Source organism: Anguilla rostrata, chromosome 1 (assembly GCF_018555375.3).
Source record: "Anguilla rostrata isolate EN2019 chromosome 1, ASM1855537v3, whole genome shotgun sequence".
NCBI classification, from domain to species: Eukaryota; Metazoa; Chordata; class Actinopteri; order Anguilliformes; family Anguillidae; genus Anguilla; species Anguilla rostrata.
Window position 1 is genome coordinate 12,948,924 of NC_057933.1, and position 10,484 is coordinate 12,959,407.

Below are 10,484 nucleotides of genomic sequence, written 5' to 3' on the forward strand. Positions count from 1 at the left end.
AACAGGGGCTCTTCTTGTCAAGACTGGATTTCCAGAAATCCTCAACAACAGTATGGCACCCTTTACGAAACATCTGGTTTTACATAGGTTGGTTTCTTCATAGTTTCTTGTCTTGTGTTAAGAGAGTTTTTTTTTTTTTTGGAAGTTCTCCGTTGAGCAGCAGGATCGCCCAGTGAATCCAATGAACTGCCTTTGTCCACTGCTTGTGCCTATACTTACATCTGACCTCCTTGCAGGCTCCTCAGCATGCATTGTACACATTTATTTATGGAATATTCCTGTTGCCAGAATGTATTTATTTTGTGAATATTCCTCATTTTAAATTGTACATGTACTTCTACATTCACTCCATATTCACATGTTTATTTGTTCATTCCCACATGTTAATGGAGAGACCATGCATACTGAAGTGCAAGGAGGATAAGGATAGAAGGCACCAAATGGCTTTAACAGAGTATGGTCACCAGAATGGTTCTTTCAAATTTAGTGTACTGAATAGTTATGAGAAGGCTAACAAAAAATCTGTGCAGCATTCCGTTGGTGCATATGACTGTTAGGATGTTTATTAACTGCTGTATTGATATAATTAAGACGGCTGAACTGCATGTATAATCCATGGGTGCCTTTGTAGAAGGTCTCATATCTCAAGACAAATGTGGTTATAACCCACAATTAGTCAATACTAAGGCTATTGTGCAGTGCATGCATAACAAAACTTTAATTCAGTTTATACAGGCACTGGTAATCAGGCCTTCGATTTTCAAATATATTCAACCATATAATTGAAGTATTGCATCAGTAACATAACAAAGACTGTGTATTCTTGAAGACTACACACACACACACACATAACCAATCACTGTGTGGATTATCAAAGAAATAAATGCTTTGAAAGCAATCTTATTATTCACCCCCAATCAATATCAACAATACTGTTTACACCAATGCAAAATAAATAAATAAAATTAATTGCTGGTTACCTAGCTTGCCAAACAGAATTTTTTGAGGTTCTGGAAAGTTGTGAAAACATTAATTTTGTTTTTAAATCATACTATGAAGGTTGTAAGAAGAAGATAATATGTAACAACAATATTGATATTTACTGCAACATTGCAGTGCAGTGCAGTGGCTAGGTAGCTTCAACATGGTTTCTCAAAAGTGTTTACACATTGCTCATGCTGAGCCAAGTCAACACAAACTGGAATTGTTGACCCCCACTTAACTCCAGTTTTGGGAAGGCACTTTCTCATTTCAGCATGACACGGTGAGGTCCATATAGAAATGGTTGTGTCAAGAATAGTGTGGAAGAACTTGACTGGCCTGCACAGAGCACTGACCTCAACCCCATCCAAAACCTTTGGGATCAATTGGAAAGCCAACTGCAAGCCCAGCCTAATCAGCCATTCAGTGCCTGACCTCACTTATGCTATTCTGGCTAAATGGAAACAAATGACTGCAACAATGCTCCAACATCTAGTATAAAGTCTTCCCAGAAGAACAGAGATTGCTATAGCAGCAAAGGACCAACTCCATATTAATGCTTATAGTTTTGGATGGATTAGATGTTGGATATTAAGGTGTTCACATACTTTTGGCCCTGTAGTGTACCTTGCCCAAGGCCCCCCCAACAGTAACAGGTATGTGAACTTTAAAAACAAACAGTGGGGACTTTCCACTATAGGAACAAAAACCAATAAAATGGATTGATAGACCGGTGTGTTTATAATTTCTTTGGTCCATCATGGAAAGAAAGGGCATTTTTTTTATCTTAATGTTGTTATAAATGCATCATTTTAAAATTGAATTAGCCTTGCTGAAATTATACAGGGTTGGGCTCCTGTGTGTCAAGTTTGTTTTGGTGCAACATGTTGTACATTGCGTGGTTTGATTCATTGATGAAGCCCCAGTTGTCACTGATTATGTTACTGAAACGGGGGAAGGAGAGTTCAGCAACAACTCTGTTCAATGGGCTGTCAAATATTTCAAACATGACAGCAACTGAAAAGGACCGAAATCATGATCCCAGAACATTCTAGAGCCTCATGATGGAATTTTGGAACAGGCCCCCATGGGCCACTGAACATCTCTGCCTGTATTACACTGCAAATGTTGACTAAACTCTGCCTTTTTGTTTTTCTGTTAATAACCCATGAGCCAAGAGCACTAGAGATGGCAAAGAGAACACTAGAATGTGTTCTCTCCTCTTCTGTGGTAGGTATGTAGCAGATGGTACTCCAGCATATTCTTGCCAGACATCTTTAAATCCAAATTATAAAGGAGGAGAACTGTGTTGTTGTGGCATAGACAATGTGAGGAAATGGCCATTGCATTTGCATTTCATGTTTGCATCCCCACAAGAGCCAGAGTCCTAACCCCACAATACAAACATCATCACGAAAGCATGGCACTGGCTCCTGATAAAATCAGGTAAGCACCAGGTTTTAATTTAATTCATATTTAACAACTCGAGTCACGCTGGAAGGACAGATTTGAATCCTCTTGCATCCGTGCTGTATGCTGTATGTCCGCTCGACATGGCTGCGTGAAAAGGCAGCCTATGCAGTTGCGAGAAAAAGTTTGTGAACCCTTTGGAATTACTTGGATTTCTGCGTTAATTACTCATTAAATGTGGCCTGATCTTCATCTGAGTCACAATAATAGACAAACACTATCTGCTTAAACTAATAAATTATTAAAAGCAATTAATAATTGTACTTCTTGTCAATACTGAATGCATCATTTAAAAATTCAGTGGTTGGAGAAAGTATGTGAACCTCCAGGCAAATTGCTTCTTTGAAAGCTAATTGGAGCCAGGTATTCCAGTCAATGAGATGAGATTAAATGTGTGCACTGGAGGTGCTCTGCCCTAAAAAAAAAAAAAGGCACGCAAAGTTTGGTTACTGACAGAGTCTGCTCTTCTCAAAAAACATCTGTTTATGTGAACCATGCCCTGATCAAAACTATTTTCAGAAGACATTAGAAGAACTGTAGAGATGCATAAAGCTGTAAAAGGCTACATACAGAAGTATTTCTAAAGGCCTGGCAGTTCATCAATCCACAATAAGGTGTCTACAAATTCTGTACTGTTGCTAGAGGTGGGCATCCAGTGAAGATCACAGCTAGAACACAGTGTGCAATGCTGAAGAAGGTAAAAACAACCCTTGGGTAAGTGCAAAAGAACCGAAAATCTCTTGAACTCGCTAAAGTCTCTGTTCATGTGTCTACTACAAGAAGAACATTAAGCAGGAATGGTATTCATAGGAGGACACCAGGGAGGAAACCTCAGCTACATTGCTGCACGTCTCAAGCTTGCAAAAGACCACCTGGATCTTCCACAGTGCTTCTGGGACAATGTTCTATGAATGGATGAGACAAGAGTTCCACTTTTTTTGCAGAAATGCTAGGTTTGGAGGGAAAAAGCACCAACACCAAAACTTCATCCCTAAACTGTGCAGAATGGTGGAGGGAGCATTGTGGTTTGGGGCTGCTTTGCTGCCTCAGGGCCGGAATAACTTCAGGGAACAAAGAATTTAAAATTTTATCAAGACATTTTACAGGAGAATGTCAGGGTCGCGGTCGGTCACCTCAAGCTTCATAGAAGTTTGGTGATGCCACAAGACAATGACCCTAAACACATGAGTAAATCAACAAAATAATGGTTTAAACAGAAGAAAATGAGGAGCCTTGTATGTTTTAAACATATATCATTGTTATATTGAATGTAAATTTTGTTCTTAATTTTTAAAAATTAAGTGAATATAATTCATGATCCTACAGCAGGGATTGTAAGGAGAACACTACTGAATTTGTTTGTTCCAGTATTGTATTTCTAACCAAAGCGTAACTATAAAACAGTAAACAATATGGAATCTGGAAGTAACTGCATAATTGAATTACAATTGCAGATACAATTGGACCAAACTGTAGCCGTTTCATTCAACATTTGGGTATTTAAGTAAGCAAGTTCCTGCACAAAGACAAATGTGATGAGAATATTTCCACCAAATGGACACTAAAAATATAAAAAATATAACTATGAAAAAAATGATAACTAGTATACATAGGCCTTCTGTAGCCATACATATTAAATCCTTTTTCAAATGAAATCAGAGATTTTCCTGTGGGCTGGCAGTGGCTTATGAGCCGCTGGCTACTGTATAAGCTTAAAGTAAACAAAGGGCCAGGCTATGCAGAGGTCATTTTTCCCACACATAGTAAGGAAGACACGCAAACTGCGGCCTGTCGCCTGAACTGCTGCCAAACACACAGGGATGCTTATTTGTGATGTCGTGCTCAGAGCTTGCCCGGCCCATAATTATCTTGCCACAAAAAAAAAGGGTTATCCCTGCAAACTTTCTCTTAAACACCCATTTCTTCCTTTTACATCTCTGAATCACTTCATAGATTGCCTCTATTGATCTGTGTCTGCAGCATCTCCCAGGTAATAAACCATAGAGAAGTGCCGTAAATTAAGGCCCTGGCGTCTGAGCACCAGCCTGTGAATTTAACATGATGAATGCCCTGGACAGAGAAGGCAACTTTCCACACAATTAAATTACCATATAGCTGTTGTACAACATATCAAGCAGAGGACAAAATTGACAAGATGGGGGGAACTGTGTTAAAGCTCATACTGAACAGGGAAATATATGTAGCTGTTTGCATGTAGGGGCGACATAGCTCAGGAGGTAAGCGCGGTTGTCTGGCAGTCGGAGGGTTGAAGTTCGATCCCTGCCCTGGTTGAAGTGTCCCTGAGCAAGACACCTAACCCCTAACTGCTCTGGTGAATGCGAGGCATCAATTGTAAAGCGCTTTGGATAAAAGCACTATATAAATGCAGTCCATTTACCATTACCCAATGCACACTCACACAAATATATTATACACATACTGTATATCAAATCAAATCAGTTGTATTTGTACAGAGCTTTTTACAGAAAAGACGCTTTATTGAGTAGCAAAAAAAGAGTAAGAAACAGAGCAAAACAGCAAAAACCAGACCAGAACGCCCAAATAGGCACAAGGTAAAAAAAATTAATAAATAAAAAAAACTTGCAATGGGGGTAAAACCCCTCAAATAGTGGCAAGAAACAAATTCCCGATTGGAAGAAATCTCAGGAGGAACCCGGCTATAGATGGGAAGCCCATCCACGACTGACCGGCCGGGTGTAAAGCAGTGGCAGAACGGATGTAACAGAAATGTAATAAGGGATCTTATACCTATATACTCATAATAGTTTCAGAGTTTAATTCAAATGTGGAAATATTATTTTGCTGAGGCTGTGATCAATTTTATGGTAGCTATTTTTTCACAGACAATCCTCCAGTCCACATCATTTTGTGGAATTCAGATGGGTTTCTTCAAACCCAATAAACCGGGAATAATTTCCGTGACTTATATCCTCAAGGATGTGGCTTAGAATGGGATGGCTTGTTCTGCAAGTACACACAGCTTGCTGATGTTAACATGAAAGCACGTGAAGATTTAAAAGCAGAGGTGGTAAAAAGGTGAGGAAACATTCAGTGAAATAATTTCACTCTTGTCACGCAAATGTTTTTGTGTGCCTTCTGTGTGCGAAACATCCGAGTGCGACACCATTATCTCTGTTAAGCCTATATACTACACAGGAAATAGGGAGAAACATTTGAGGGAAAGGACGTTTTTAGTTTTAGAATGTGTTCAGCAGTCGACAAACTCATCACGCATTGATGGTCAGTTCATGCACTGAGGGAACCGAAAAAAAATCCTCAACACAGGCAGCGCAAGTATCAGTTTGCAAATGCTGCTGTAATTTTGTTGCATAAAATGGAGACGGGAATCTGTTTGGGTTCACTGCACCCCCAGTGTTCATCCCTGCAGACAATGTTGCTGTTAATTTAATCTCTGTCAGCAGGCTGAACAGCCTGGGCTCTGTGGGCTCAATCCCATTGACCTAGACCATGTTTGAAAGCGACTCGGCAGGATTAGTGTTCGATTTCCTCCAGCGGCCAATTACACTCTTCTATCCCTGTCCCCTTCCTTGAACAAACAATATCACTTTCCTAATGTGTGTCACCACAATTTTTTTTATTTGTTGTGTCTGATTTGAGGAATTCTTAGTTTTTTGGGGGGTTTTTTAACTGATTTTTCCACTCCTCGTGTGTGTGCTGAAAACTTTGCAGATTTAGAGCAGGGGTAGGCTAGGCAACCCTAGTTCTGAAGTTCCAGAGATGGTTCTGCTTTTGTTCCCTATTGGACCAGGATTACTTACCCCTGTGCTGGAACATAGTTAAGAGCATAAGATCATTGCTTTGAATGTCTCAGTGATTAAAAAGCATGTAAAGTGCTTTCATGTCAGTTGATTTCCTTAAATAATTAGAACCCCCACCATGTTTATTGTTGGACACAGCGTGTTCCATCAAAGGTAAAAAGAGAGATCTAGCACAGACTGCACTGGCCAGTTCATTGGAACCAGCTGTCTTTGACTTCCTTGCTGAATATGAGTATCCACTTATGTTCTTCCCTTTACTGGTAAAAGGGGGTTTCAAAAAAATAGTTACTTCAGTGTAAATTTTAGAATATCATGGCTAATAAGTGTGGAAGTTTTATTCACAGCTGCAGCTATTTCTTACTACAAATTAAATTTTAAGCAACCTTGCTGGCTCGGAATCTCTCAGATGTGCTCTACTGTACCCTCTGTTACAAATAATTCCTTACAAAATCAAATAAAACGAAAAACTTTTAATCTGCTGGGAATTTTTGTGCTCAACAAAAGTATACTGGCAGTGGTGGTTGATGTTACCAGCTACTTGGACCATTCATATTCTCGTTTCCAACGGATTACCTTTAGACCTATGAACACCATGAATGAATGCTCTCACAGACTTCCTGTCTATGCTTTTTGTTTAGTGGAACCTTTGTTCACCTTTGGCTGTGAAAAGCAATGTCCATGCCATTGTAATAAATCTAAAATAGAAGATAATATCTTTAATAGGATAGTCCATTCATGAATGACCTATTTTAGGTCACATTGACCATGTTTAATGGAATCACCGAACAGAATAGAAAGAAAAGGAAGATAGCATATTTACCCATCTATTCAGATATATGGATTTAGAACAGAACATAAGAACACCTGGGTTGTCAAGGTCATGAAAACATATTCCTGTTTCATTCAACTGTAATCATTATTCTGTCTGATTTTGAATTGACTGAATAAAGGGAAATGCGTGTACAATTTCTGAATTTCTTTTATCATACCTATGTACCTAATACTACTGCTTTACAAAGGCGGTCTGTTTTTAGTAAATCACATTTAATGCTAAATTGAAGTGAAATTCCTGATGGCTACCCTAACTACCTAAGTACCCTCATCAAAACGGTAATCTATGGTCGAATGGAATTGCTCAAAGTTGACTTCTGTCTCAGGTTAGCAGCCCACATCTTTTGCAGGTAAAAGAAAACTGTGAAATGTAAGATTTCAATAAGAACATCTTATTACATGGGTGGACGGCTTATTGAACTGCACTGGCAGAGGGGAGCCTTTGCAGGCACAGGAAAGTTCATTAAAATTCTACTAAGGCTGAAAATTCAATATTCTCTCCACGAGTTTCAGATGAGCATGGTTGATTAAGAAGATTCATTATTACAGTTCTCTCTCTCTTTCTCTTTCTCTCACTGCAAAGGCTTTGTTCATTCTTTCAGGGCTTAAATGAGGTATCTGATAAAACTCCCAGCATACTGCATGTTTCAATTTTTGGGGATGACTTCAGAGAGAACCCTGGATAATTTAACTGAGTCTGATACATCGTATGTTGTTTACCACTGAGATGTCAGGAACTACCCCCGTGTTCTGTTTACTATCTTGTCTTAGCCTTAGCCTATCCTGTCTTGTCTTAGCTTTGACAAATGAATGCTGATATGTATAACATAACCATAATGGTCATTTTTATTCAAAATGTGATGGTGGAAAGGCTGAAGCTTTGATAATATTTGTAAATTCTGTAATATATCTTTATTTATAAATGCAGGATTGACTTTAGTGAATAGTGAAATTTTCTAATGCATGACTTAGCTGAGGCTGACTATAGCTGAGATAAGGGTTAGTGTTAGAAATTCAGTTGAAGTTTTTTATGGAAAAGTCATACATTTAAGATGACACTTTTTTCACCTATTGGTCATAAAATAAAAAAAACTTGCAAACTTGTTTTTTATTCACTACCCTGGTGATTCTCAACAGGCCTTAAGCAACACATCTGCCCATGGGATTTCCTTCCATCCTTCCCTCAAAGACATTTTCTTGGTTTCCGGGGTCCCCTGGGGCAGTGAGTGAATTTGAGCCAGCAATAAACCTGATCCGAGCTGATGGGGAAATATGATATGATTCAATCCGAGAGCAAGGAGGAAGTTCAGGAAGGCAAGAGGACAGTAGAGACAGATGCACAGAAGAGCCCAGTGAATGTTGGTGTGCAGTTGGTGCATGTACATGCATTAGGTGGAGGTGTTTGTGGGTGGGTGACCTCCCTCTTAAACCTGTATGGAATTGATGTTAAGCAACAGACAACAACAACCAATAAACTCTGAATCAGGCTAACTTCTTGTGTCTGAACAGACAATATTGGAGTTGTTCTATGCCAGAAAATTACTAGGTAGTGAGCATTCCATTAATGTGGTTAACAATCCATAGCAGTGAGGAGTTGGCCTTTGGGTAATACTGGCTTTCCTGACCTACCCCATCTCAAAGCATCCAGCAGGTAGCTAATAATGCCCTTTCATTCCCTGCTTCAATATCAGATGCAATTACCCAGCCACAGATTTCGACACTGATGAATGGAACAAGTCTAGTACTAATGATTATCATTATCGTGATCTTCACACTGCCTGCATCCTCCGTGAAAAAACCACAGTCCTGGATTCAATCAACATTTGTCCTTAATTTATGACTCACAAAACAAGTGTTAGATTTTTTCTTCACAAACACAGTTCGTAAAAGGACAACAAAGGTTGCTGACACTGACATGGCAGTAAAGCTGAATATCAAAAACAAACATCCAGAAACGCCAGTCAATTACACACTGCTGTTTCAATTGCACAGAAAATCCATAAGTTTTAAATAAAGCGCAATAAAATTTGCATCCAAAATGTTTCTATGGCTTTTAAATTTTGATATAAATATCTGTCGGAAGTACAGACACTTTTCCTCACATAATGCATTATAACAAAGGCTACTAGTTTTTTTCTTCTACTGTTTTACATTGTGTTCTTTCAAACAGCGGTCAACTTGGAGGATAGGTGAAGCTACCACACATGAAGAAGCAGTCAGAATAGTGTACAGTTAGTGCAGTACATTTAGAGTTTTGCGTCATGCCAGTTCATTCTATTCAGGGTTTTTCCACATTAAAAAGAGCTGTAACTGCACTATAATCACAAATTACTAAACCAACACCACATTACTGGATGCCAATATAGGCAAAATGGGTAATGTGTTATTTACAACCGGCTGGGGAAAAAAGATGGAAGCATCGTTCCCCTCCCAGTGTATATTTAAGACTTTATTACTTTACCCATCCCTAGCCTGTATATCATGTCTTGCACCTATTTACTGTATAGCCAGGTTTTGCCATCTATTTCAAACTAAAGCCATTAATCAAGAACTGCTCTTTAATCACCCAGGCATCAGTTCCCCAAAGTCAATCCCATCTGCCGCGTAAGCAAGAATTCCTTACCGTGAAATCACAGTGAACTCCAAAGCTCAAAGCTTTTCTTTAGTTCATCTTTTGGCAAGAGTGCAGTGAGGAATAAACATTAATAAAGATAAATAAATGTGCAGGGCTGCCAAATGCAACTCTCAGTACTGCACTAAAATAAAGTGCAGCTTTTAGAAGCTGTGGTATATACTTCAGTGCAGAAAATATTACAGACTCTATTTGTACATTGACTGGGTCAAAGTGTAAATATGTATTGCTTTATGACAGTATTTTTCCACAGCCACACATTCTTTTGTTGTAGATTTTCATACTCCTTCATACTTTAGATAGATCAGCCTTGTCCTACAAATGGCCATTGGCCTGTCCATGACCTATCCATGAACCGACCAATCAAAGTACAAACCCATAAATTCCACTGGATAAAGCCTGAGGCAGACTTGTTTTGCACACATTAATGGTAATTGGTGATTAACTTAGAAAAAAAAGGTGTAACTAGGGAACTTAAAACTGGACAACCAGTATCCTGAAATTATCCACGCGGTACAAACCAAAATTGAACACTAAATATTTTCTGTGGACAAATTTGTGTCAGGAATAATAAAGTAGTTAGCTAGCACCCCAGTCAAGGCTACACAAATAAGGTTTACTCCCTTTATGAAGGTGCCATATTTACTAAGAATGCTTACAATTACCGTCAGGCCGCAAAATTATGCGTCACCGCTCGCTTACAATTTAGTTGGGGAAATTTACTAACACTAGTTATGTAAATGAGCACAGCCACAGTAAGTTCATTTAAA